We start from the raw sequence: 12,563 nt of genomic DNA on the forward strand, positions 1-12,563 counted from the left end.
AATTACCAAATCAAACTAATTATTTCAGATATTTAAATCTATAAACCAAACCAAACCAACAAAAGTCGGGTTTTTCAATCTCCAATTTTCTCGAATTTTCTAATTTTATCGGATTTTTCGGGTTTTTTCCGATAAAATTTTCATAGCATAAAATATATAATTTGTGCTTTAATATTTCTTAGATCCTATAGTAGGATAAAGCTATATAAGATGTTACCCAATAAACTAATATAAAATAATGTGAGATGAGTCATGATTAATATAAAATAATGTGAGATGAGTATTTATCGATTTCCTTTATACATCCCTACATGTGGTGATTGGGAATAATATATGTGTAAACTTTGTTTCACCATTCATTTTACCAAATGAAATTGGTTTGTTGGTATACAATTTGGTTACACGTATCAGATGTGTGGAAGGTTATTTTCAAAGTTGTAAGATATAAGTTACAATCTACACTATTATTTTGAGATCATGAAAATAATATATTAATATGTATATTATTCTAAGTCAATAAAAATATACGGTTGTTTGTTATCAGAATAAATAATTAAATTTTAATATGTTTCAGATTATAAAGCATTAGTTGAAAATTTACTGGAAAAGAAAGTCATCAAATCCTACAAAGTGATAGAGGAGTTGAATAACTTTCGACGAAGGATAAAAGATGCATAAAGAAAAGGAATTTTGAACTGAAAATTAAAGTAATCCAAAATAATCTTACAATGACAGTTGATAATATAATAATTCAAGATGATAATACGTTTGTAGACAAGAGTTTACTAACTCTGGACAATATGTAGTATGAATCTTAGTTATTCTTTCAATAAAAGAATATAAAATCTCTTATTGAGTCTACGAGGACTCAAAGATATGTTAGAAAGAAGAACCAAAATAATTATTTTGCTCTTCTCTAGCAATGATTTTCTTGGTTGAAGGAAGTTGAAAGGAGGTACTTACTAATTAAAATTTTATTTTTTTTGAATATAGATGAGGATTATAAGTCATATAGTGAAGAAATAGCTTCAAGGGTTAATTATGCGTCCCAAAAACGAGAAGAAAGATATTAATTGGTCAAATAAAATATAGAGAAGAATATCATTCTATGAATTAATACAACCTCCAAAATAGTAGCATATAAAATTTAATAATGTGATATATCTACTATTCTTAAATATTAGTAATTATTAGTTTTATATTTATTGGCATGCTTTCTTAATAAAGTATTACAGGTATCAATGAATGTAAATTTAGATATTTACATTATTCATTCATTTATAATAAGGTTATGGCTCTTTTAATAAAATCCATCTGAGGAAAGAATTAATTTAAATATAAAATTTATGTTTACAATTAAGAGTTAATTTACAGCAACACAATATCTATGGCTTGATTTGATCACAAATTTCAAAAACTTTTTCTGTCTTTCACTTCGTTTCTAATCATATAACATAAATTGAGATGGACGGAATAGTATTTAATATATTACACTCATTATTTTCATATGCATCTCGCACGATGACATGATTAACAAGAAATCTCCAAACCAGGTCTAAAACCATAGGCTTATACAGATGAAGAATTAACCAAAATAGCCGTTTATCCAAATTTGATATTTAGTTAAATGAATGAGAGAGATATACGTATGAATTACCAGATTTGCATTGCATTATTTATTGTTATGCTAATCGGCCATAGTTGTTGCCTGTTTGCTTGCGGGAGAAAACAATCGCCTCTTTCCATCTTTAACTTACGGGAGCATTTGATGCTTTTCGTGCACCACTTACTGAATTATTTCTTTGTTTTATTGGTAACACTGAAGGAGAGGTAACATTGTAACAAAATAGTTGTGTTCTTAAGTGTCGGAGAGAGAATTCCTACTCCCGCATTGAGAAACTTGGCAATACATATATAATGTTACTCGGCGTCTTCCTGAGATTCCTTGGAAGGGCGACGTAAGGCTAAGCAACTGAAGTCAGTGCAGTTGTTGTCCGCCAACTGAGGTCCCCTCCGTACGCTAGACGAGATTGTCAGTGTCGTACGGAAAAACCAATGTCAAGAGAAATTGAGAGAACAGAAATGAGAATTGAGAATGAAAGAAAGCTTGATTGCATTAATGAAAGCTATTACAGAAAAGCAACGCGGTGTTGAGGGGGAGAGACACCAGTACAGAGAATTGCTTGTTTGCTAGAAAGTTTTGATTGCTTGATCCCCCCTAATAATGCGTAAAAAAAATAATCCAAAGCTACAAGACTAGACTCGACTACGCTAGAGGAACATAATGGAAGTACATGAAATAAAACTACTCTATATTTACAATGAAATGACTTAGTTTTCTATAAGGCAGCAGCAGGTCCGTTGTTAGCGGCAGTGTCTTTGGCATCACGGTCTGCCGCGCGGCGCTGTTGGCATCTGCCTGCGGCTTGGCGATGGCGAGGGATATCGGTGGGGCGACAGAGGCACCTGCGCGCTTGTCACTTGGCACGGCCAAGACCACGGTGCCGTCCGTGGCGCTAGGCATTGGGAGGCTTTCTAGGACGCCACGGGGCGCGCCCAAGGGGTCATAGGGCATGGCTGGAAAGCCGCCCATGACATTCTCCCCCACCTGAGTTGGCGACGTCCTCGGTGCCTTACTTGCAAAATAATCTTCAATGAGGCTCTTGTAGGCTTTGAGGTTTGTACCCCTCTCCCAAGTATTCTCTTCTACATCACAGCCCTACCATTTCACCAAGAACTCTTGATGATCTTTCCTTGAGGCATGAATCACTCTGTCATCAAGGATAGCTTCAACACGCCTTTTCCTAGTTGAATTGGGACCTCGAATATTGGGTATTGTAAGGTGGCTCCTTGAAGGATCCTCCGTGTCTTCCCGAAAAGGTTACAGGAGACTGACATGGAAGACAGGATGAATTTTCCACCAAGCTGGGGTATCCATCCGGTATGCAACTTTCCCAATGCGCCTTTCAATGGACAAGGGTCCAATGTATTTTTGCAATGGGCGAGGATCATGGACCCCCGCAAATAAGTACCGCTTTGGGATTTTGACCATCACTTTGTCTCCTACTTGATATTCAACAAAGCGACGATTCTGATCAGCATGCCTCTTCATCCGCTTTTGAGCTTTGACAAGATAGCTCCGCACTATCTCCAAATTCTGCTTCCACTCTTTTGAAAAGCTGGCAGCTCGAGGAGATTTAGCCATGTTTGGTGCATTAACAGTGTGTGGGAGTAGCGGTTGTTGTCCGCTAACAATTTTAAAAGCACTTTTGTTGGTACTAGAGCTCTTTTGTGAATTGAAACACAGTTGAGCAGCATCCAGAAGCTTCACCCAATTCTTCTGCGATCCGGTTACAAAGTGGCGGAGATATTCCTCCAACATACCATTGAACCGCTCCGTCTGGCCATCAGATTGCGGATGAAAACTTGAGCTGTGACTCAATTTTGACCCAAGGCACTTGAAGAGTTGGGTCCAAAAGTTGCTAGTGAAGCGTGAGTCGCGATCACTAACAATGTCTTTGGGCAGGCCCCAATATTTGACGACATGAGAGAAGAAGAGTCGAGCTGTATCTTCTGCCGATATATATTGTGGGGATGCAATAAAGGTGGCATACTTGGAAAATCGATCCACCACAACCAAGATAGTTGTGAGATCTCCGACCTTGGGCAATCCGGTGATGAAATCCAGGGAAACGCTTTCCCAAGGTCTCTTTGGGACAGCTAGTGGTTCCAAGAGTCCCGCTTGTGTCAAGCGGTCCGACTTGTCCTTCTGGCATACTAGACAAGTCTTCACATACTGAGCGACATCATCAGCCATTTGAGGCCAATAATAGGCACGACGAAGTAACGCCATGGTGCATTCTTCACCGGGATGGCCGGCCCACAGAGTATCATGACATTCCGCTAGAAGAGTCCTTCGCAAATATCCTCCTTTAGGAACATAAAGTCGGTTCCCTTTCACTTTCAGAAAACCATCTTCCATGTAGAACTGGCGAGTCTTGCCCTGTCCTACCAAATCAACCAAATACTGAGCAGTAGGATCCTTGATGAGTAGATCCTGTATCTGGTCCTTGATGGATGTGGCTACTTCGCTCCCCCTTAGGGTGGCGAGTAGGCACACCGATGCTAGATCAGCTCTCCGACTGAGTGCATCAGCAACATGATTAGTCTTTCCACTGCGGTACTCCAGGTTAAAGTGGAATTCAGCTAGGAGTTCCTGCCACCTGGCCTGTCGACCATTCAGCTTCGGCTAGGTCATGAAATGGCTGACAGCTGTGTTGTCCGTCTTGACCACGAACAGGGTTCCCAGCAGATAGTGCCTCCAAAGGCGCAAGCAGTGGACGGCAACCAATAATTCTTTCTCATGGGCGGCATAGCGCCGCTCTGCATCCTTCAGCTTCCGACTCTCGTACTCTACAAGGTGCCCTTCTTGTAGCAAGACTCCGCCGAGGGCATAGTCAGATGCATCCGTTTGTACCTCGAACGGCTTGGCCAAATCAGGGAGGCCAAGACGGGGCTACTAGACATAGCCGCTTTTAATGCGTTGAAGGCCTCCGCTCTCCTTGGTCCCCAATCCCAAGGTGTGACCTTCTTGAGGAGCTCTGTCAATGGCACTGCGATAAGGGAGTAGTTCTTCACAAACCGCCGGTAGAAGTTGCATAGGCCAAGGAACGCCCTCAAGGCGTGGACATCCTTAGGCGGCGGCCAATCTGTGATGGCCTGAATTTTCTGTTGGTCCATCGTGATGCATCCTTCCTCGATGACATGCCCGAGGAAGTCAATTTGCTTCTGAGCAAAGGAGCACTTGGATAACTTTGCATATAGTTCATGCTCCCGCAATCGAGCTAGGACCTTCTGCAAGTGCACTAGGTGTTCTTCCAAAGTCTGGCTATATACCACAATGTCATCTAAGTAGACCACCACAAATTCGTCGATGTACTCTCGGAAGACTTGGTTCATGAGAGTGCAAAATGTAGCTGGGGCGTTGGTCAAGCCGAACGGCATGACCAGGAAGTCGTACGACCCATATCTTGTCACACAGGTCATCTTATGTTCATCACCCTCTGCAATCCGAACTTGCCAATAACCCGTCTTCATATCTATCTTGGTGAACACCGTCGCGCCACCCAGTCTATCAAACAAGTCTGCCATTAGAGGAATAGGGTACTTGTTCTTCATGGTGATTTTGTTTAGAGCTCGATAATCCACACAGAGTCGCAGGCTGCCATCATGTTTCTTTTGGAATAGAACAGGGGACCCATATGGGGACTTAGAGGGTACAATGATCCCTGTATCTAGCATTTCCGTCAATTGTTTCTGAAGCTCGGTGAGTTCGGGTTGTGACATTCTGTAAGGCGCCCGGGCAGGTGGCTTCGCGCCCGGCACCAACTCAATTTCATGGTCCATAGTGCGCCTAGGCGGGAGCCGCTTTGGCATGTCTTGTGGCATGACATCTTCAAACTCCAGTAGTAACTCCTTCACGGGTTCAGGAATGGGACCTGAGGAGCGTTGTATATCTTCAATGCAGAGGGTTGCCAGGAACGTAAGTTCATTCCTTTTGACCCCCTTCTTCAACTGCAACACCGAGATGTTCTCAATGGCCATCTTCATGGGCAGGTACGGGATAATGCAGGGCTTGGCCCTATTGGTTCCCATCATCATTAGCATGTCTGTAAATGGTACGGGCATGGTGTTGGTTTGCCTTAGGAATTCCAGCCCAACAATCATCTCGAAGTCATCTATGATCACCACTCGCAGGTTGAATTTTCCTTCGTAAGGGCCAAGTTTCACCGGTACTTCTTTAGCTATTCCACCCACTGGCTGGGGAGGTGAGTTGATAGCCTTGACACTAACTTTACCTTTCCCTACAACTAGTCCAAGGCGCTCCACCTGAGTCGAGGCTAAATAGTTGTGGGTAGCCCCCGTGTCTATCGTAGCCCGAATGGGCTTGCCATTCACCTTCATCTCAACGAACATTAAGGTCCTCTCTTGTTTAAGAGGAGTCTCTCCATTCACCTTCTTTTTCCCTTTCTTGGTGATGGAACATGGGTCCTTCTTCTTACGAATACCAGCACTGGTCTCCGCTAATGCCTCAGAAATGGAACCAACAATTGCATTGAAGGCACCTACTGGTTCAGTCTGGTTCGCATCGTCTGAGTCGTCATCAGTCCCATCATCAATAGCCTAATGGGCGTTCATCTGTGCATGTGGGCACTCATTGTTCCAATGTGATCCACCGCAATGATGGCATCCTGAAGGAGGCTTTCTCCTCCGGTCATTGTTGTTTGACGCAGCATTGTTACTGCCGGAGGAAGGAGCTCTAGATTTGTTTGAGTTCCGATCTCCCCCACTTTTGCTAGGGCCACCATTGCTAGGCTGGCCCCCTTTGAATCTCGCTCGGGCAGGCGGCTGGGGCCTGTCCTTCCGAGCTTCCATTTGATAGTCCCCAAGGCATTCAACTGCTTGGATCGCCTTGGGAAGGGTATCTACCCTCTGTCTTTGTAGCTCCACACGGGCATAAGGTTTCAACCCTTCCAGGAAGGTGAAGAGCTTGTCTTTGTCCCCCATGTCGCGTATGCTTAGCATGAGCGCGGAGAATTCCCGCACGTAGTCCCGCACTGATTTTGTCTGGCGGAGCTCCCGTAGTTTTCTCCTTGCATTGTATTCAACATTTTCGGGGAAGAACTGTAGGCGTATGGCTGCCTTCAGTTCTGCCCATGTCTCGATAGTATCTTCACCGGCCTTGATAGCTTCGTACTTCACCCGCCACCAGAGTTTAGCATCGCCCTGAAGATACATGGCAGCAGTTGCTACCTTCTTAGCTTCCTCCAGGCCCCCAACAACATCGAAATACTGTTCGACATCAAAGATGAAGTTCTCCACTTCCTTGGCATTCCTAGTTCCACTGTATGGCTTTGGCTCGGGAATTTTTAGTTTTTGTGTCGCGAAAGCGGGGTTCACAGCGCCCTCGATTTGGTTTCCACCTCCTCGGAGTAGGCCCTGTAAAGCAGCGTTGACAACATTGAGCTGGTCTGTCAATTTGTCAATAGTTTGTTGGATGGCAGTCACCCTGTCTACCTCTTGTGCCCTGTGGGCTAAATCCTCGGTGCGCTCCTGTTGGAGACCCTCGAATTTCTCAAAAATTTTGGCTGCCTCTGTGCTGCTGTCTGTCGGTCTCCCTCGGAGTCGCGACTGATGTTTTCAATGTCAACTTCGGCCTGGAGCACCCTGCGGTCCAGGTCGTCCAACCTTTGCACTAGGCTGGTTCTTAGTTCAGGCACCGTATCCACAATAGGCCGTAATACCTCAACCGCCCCTTTGAGAGCCGCAATGCGGTCCCCATGATTCACCATGGTCAGAAATGGTGGTAATGTCAATACGTTCCCTCGCCCGATGTCGAGCCTAGGCTCTGATACCAACTGTTACGCGGCGCCTTCCTGAGATTCCTTGGAAGGGCGACGTAAGGCTAAGCAACTGAAGTCAGTGCAGTTGCTGTCCGCCGACTGAGGTCCCCTCCATACGCTAGACGAGATTGTCAGTGTCGTACTGGAAAACCAATGTCAAGAGCAATTGAGAGAACAGAAATGAGAATTGAGAATGAAAGAAAGCTTGATTGCATTAATGAAAGCTATTACAGAAAAGAAAGCTTGATTGCATTAATGAAAGCTATTACAGAAAAGCAACGCGGTGTCGAGGGGGAGAGACACCAGTACAGAGAATCGCTTGCTTGCTAGAAAGTTTTGATTGCTTGATCCCCCCTAATAATGCTTAAAAAAAATAATCCAAAGCTACAAGACTAGACTTGACTAAGCTAGAGAAACATAAGGGAAGTACATGAAATAAACTACTCTATATTTACAATGAAATGACTAGTTTCTATAGGCAGCAGCAGGTCCGTTGTCAGCAGCTGTGTTTTCGCGGCGTTTTCTGCGCGCGCGGCGCTGTTGGCATCTGCCTACGGATTGGCACTGACGAGGGATATCGGTGGGGCGACAGAGGCACATGCGCGCTTGTCACTTGGCACGGCCAAGACCACGGGGCCGTCCGTGGCGCTAGGCATTGGGAGGCTTGCTAGGACGCCACGGGGCGCGCCCAAGGGGTCATGGGGCATGGCTGGAAAGCCGCCCATGACATTATCCCCCACCTGAGTTGGCGACGTCCTTGGCGCCTTACTTGCAAAATAATCTTCAATGAGGCTCTTGTAGGCTTTGAGGTTTGTTCCCCTCTCCCTAGTATTCTCTTCTGCATCGCAGCCCTGCCATTTCACCAAGAACTCTCGGTGATCTTTCCTTGAGGCATGAATCACTCTGTCATCAAGGATAGCTTCAACATGCCTTTTCCCGGTTGAATTGGGACCTCGAATACTGGGTATTGTAAGCTGGCTCCTTGAAGGATCCTCCGTGTCTTCCCGAAAAGGTTTCAGGAGACTGACATGGAAGACAGGATGAATTTTCCACCAAGCTGGGGTATCCACCCGGTATGCAACTTTCCCAATNTATATATATATATATATATATATATATATATATATATATATATATATATATATATATATATATATATATAGGCGAAATACATAAAGCGCCCCTTTAAGTTGTCCACAACGGTCATTTGAACACCTCAACCGAGACCTTTTTCACTTAAACATATCACGTGACTAAAAACTGAACTCAATAAACAACCAACCTCACCAGCCCCCGTCCCGTGTGTTACACCTCCGAATTCGCGCGTGTGTAAGTAATCCCAACGGTAATATAACGGATTTTTTTGTGAAATTCCGAAAAAACCCCTTAATGAAATTCCTAATTTAAATACCCAAACCCAATCCTAAAAATTTATTTCACTTCTCTCACCTCTCCAGCCGCGTATATCTTCTTCCTCTCTAGCAAAGCAGCAAAATTTTTTTTCTTCTCTCTCTACTTCTTCTATTTCAAAGGAACCTGTTGTTAATTGCAAATGTGATGAAATTGCTCCTTTAAAACTTTCGTGGTCACCATTTAATCCAGGTAGAAGATTCTATTATTGTAGATCTGGAAAAGTTGCCGATGGTGGTTGTAATTTTTTTTGTTGGTATGATGTTGAATTGTCCGAACACTATAACAAAGTCATGTATGGATTATTAAAGAGGTAAAAAATCATGAAGAAGAAATGTCGAAGTTGATGAAGAAACAGAGGATTTTGGTTTGGCTCCTTGTAATTGTATTTATTTTTATCAAAGTCCACTAATCCTTGTGCCTAGGGTTAATTTTCATAAATATAAAGTAAAATACAACAATGGAGGGGGACAAAAACCTTACCTCCCAAAGGATTGTAATTGCAATTGTGACTTGATTTTTTAGGGAATCTTCTATTATTTAGGTGTATGGCATACGTATATGGGCATGTAACCCCATTTATTTTACTACAATGTTGTTTTTGATTTATGGATGTGATGACCCAAAAGGTCATCAGTTGATTTAAAAGTCAATTCTGTGTTCCGAGGCCTTAAAAACCTTCTTTTATTTTACCTCGATTAGCGTGCGCAGTCCGGGCATATATCCGGAACGCTTTTATGTAAAAATTTGATAAAAATTCTAATTTTGTCTTTGAAATTGAATTTAAGTTGACTCCGGTCAACATTTTGGGTAAACGGACCCAGACCGGTAATTTGACGGTCCTAGAGGGTCCGTAGGAAAATATGGGACTTGGGCGTATGCCCGGAACTAAATTCTGAGGTCCCAAGCCCGAGAAATAAATTTTTGAAGAAAATTGTTCAACTGAAATTATAAGAGTTTCTGAAAATTTAAAAATATTTGAATTTGATGGTATCGGGCCCGTATTTTGGTTCCGGATCCCGGTATAGGTCTTATATGGTATTTAAGTTGATCCTATAAAATTTGATAAGAAACGGACTTCATATGACGTAAATCGGACCCTCGGTTGTGAAAATTTGAACTTAAGAGTCATTGAGATTTTTCTTTGATTTTGATGCTAAACTTGTAGTTCTAGGTGTTATTTTGGCGATTTAATCACACGAGCAAGTCCGTATGATATTTTTTGGGTTGTGTGCATGTTGGTTTGGAGCCCCGAGGGCTGTGAGGTTCGGGTAGGCTTCGGGGTGGTTTTAACTCAGGAAAAGTTGCAGGTTTTTGCTGTATCTGGTGTCTGATGCACCATGCTTCGTGATCGCGTAGCCACTCTCACAATCGCGAAAGGGAAACTGAGTTGGGGGTGAATTTGTTCTACGCGAACGCGAAACTTGGATCGCGAACGCGGAGCACTGAGGGGCTGCTCTACGCGAATGCGACCTGAGGCACGCGAACACGTATAGTAAATAGGGGTGGACTGGGAATTTATCATTCTTCTACGCGAACACGTACGTTGGTCCGCGAACGCGAAGGTCAGGGGGGCTTACCCTTAGCGAACGCGTACAGGAAGTCGCGATCGCGTAAGCCTGGGGAAGGCAGCTCTTCGCGAACGCGAAGAAGGCCAACCCAATCTTTTTTCTAAAGCAGTAGCAGAACGGGATTTAGCCCACATTTCCATATTTTCAAATCTAGAGAGCATTGAGGCGATTTTCAAGAAGCAAGTTCGTCCCCAAAGTATTGGTATATGATTCTAAACCTTTTTCTTTCAATTTCCCTTTGCATTTCATCAATCTTCATCCAAAAATCTAGGGTTTTTATGGTAGAAATTGGGAATTTGGGTAGACTTTGGGCTTTTTGAATAATTGGAATTTAGACCTCGTTTTGGGGCTGGATTTCAAAACTAATTGCGTATTCGGGCTTGTGGGTTAATGGGTGATCGGGTTTTGGTCCGAACCTTGAGTTTTGACCAAGCGGGCCCGGGGTCCAATTTTGACTTTTGGGGAAAATGATAGAAAACCTATAATTAAGCTTTGGGTATGAATTCTTTAGCATTTATTGATGTTGTTAAATTAATTTGGGTTAGATACAAGTAAATTAGAGGCAAATTATAAAGGAAAATCGGTGTTTGAGGCTTGAGTTTGGCCGTATTCCAGGTAAGTGTTTGGTATAACTTTAGCTTGAGGGAATAGGTATTGTGCCTTATTTGTTACGTGCTAGTGCAGTGTACGATGTATAGGTGTGGTGACGAGTATCTATACGTCGGTGTCAAGCATGCCCGTGAGTCTTAAATTGTGATCGTTGTATTTCTTAATAAGTATTATAAATGCCTAAATTGTTGGTTCTCTGTGTTGAGCAAGACTTATGATTATCTTCATAGTATTTGTTTATTGTTGAGCATTGGCTCCAGTTGAGGTGTTGTTTGTGAAGTTAATTGCTAGTACAAGTTTGGTTATAGATGATTCCCTTGCCGGGACGTATTTATTTCCTACTGCTGATTCCCTTGCCGGGATGAGTTTTTTCTTGTTGTTGATTCCCTTGCCGGGATGTTGTTGTTGCTATTTGTATGCGGAAAAATCAGAGGACTTAATTTCTCGCTATCAAGCCATTTCGGAAGAATGCCTCGAGCCCCAAGGATGTGGAGTCACGACCGAGTCCCCTCCCTCGGGGCTCGTCGAGGCCCGACTCAATGAAGACAAAGGTCGAGGCTGGAACAGATGGGGAAGTTCCCAAGGCACACGACTAAGTCTGACAGAGCCGGCCTATCCAGAGCCTACGCCGAAGCGTCGCATCTAGCCGTCCCATCTCCATGCTTTACAGCTAATGCATGTTTTATTATAGCCGGGTTCCCCTCCTATATAAAGGGAACCCACACTACTTTGTAAGGATTGGATATTACTCCAACTATTCTCCATAAGATCAATAATATCTCTCTTTCTCTCTCTTCTCTAACTTACTCGTTCAAAGCTACCCTTGGCATTTATTATTTTCTTACTTGTTCTTCATTTATTGCTTAGTATTGGCCATAAAGAGCCTTGCTTGATTATACTCTAACTATCGCCCCATTCCCAACTACCCCCGATAGCTCGAGATCGAGCCCAGATATTGGCCTCGAGGTCCCCCGTTGACCGGCCCGAAGCCAGGGCAGCAAGCCCCTCGGTTCGATTATTGTTCCATTTTAGCTCGTGTCTTATCGTTAAACTTCATATTCTTAGCACCATCTGCTCTAACAACTAGCATAAAAATAGATCACGTATTTTTAGAATCCCATTTTACAAATTTAATTGTTGTTATCATTTTCACGGTAAACAGTTTGGCGCCCACCGTGGGGCTAAAAATAATAGTGATTATTTTCTTGCTGGTTCCATTACAGAGACGCAAGTTATCTTTCACACTTTTTCTTTTCCAAGATCTCTTGATTTCAGGTCGAAATGTCTGGCTCGGTAAACAGAGTCGAGAACGATAACCTCAAAAACCACGGGGAAAACGGCGTGGCTGTTCCGGCTGCCGGAACGCAACCACAGAATCCCGATAACGCGCCCGGACCGATTCTAGTGGACGCAGATTCATAGGACGCACGACAGGTCGACGAAGCCTCATACACCGGCGGAAGCATAAAGCATGGCGACCAACTGGAAGCCCAAAAAACCCCGGCTCGGGAAGCGCAGGAAGTTAGTCTTCATATTATTTTTGAAATGTAGCAGGCACAGCAGTTGGCCA

The sequence above is a fragment of the Nicotiana attenuata genome, chromosome 5 (genome assembly GCF_001879085.1).
Source record: "Nicotiana attenuata strain UT chromosome 5, NIATTr2, whole genome shotgun sequence".
NCBI lineage: Eukaryota > Viridiplantae > Streptophyta > Magnoliopsida > Solanales > Solanaceae > Nicotiana > Nicotiana attenuata.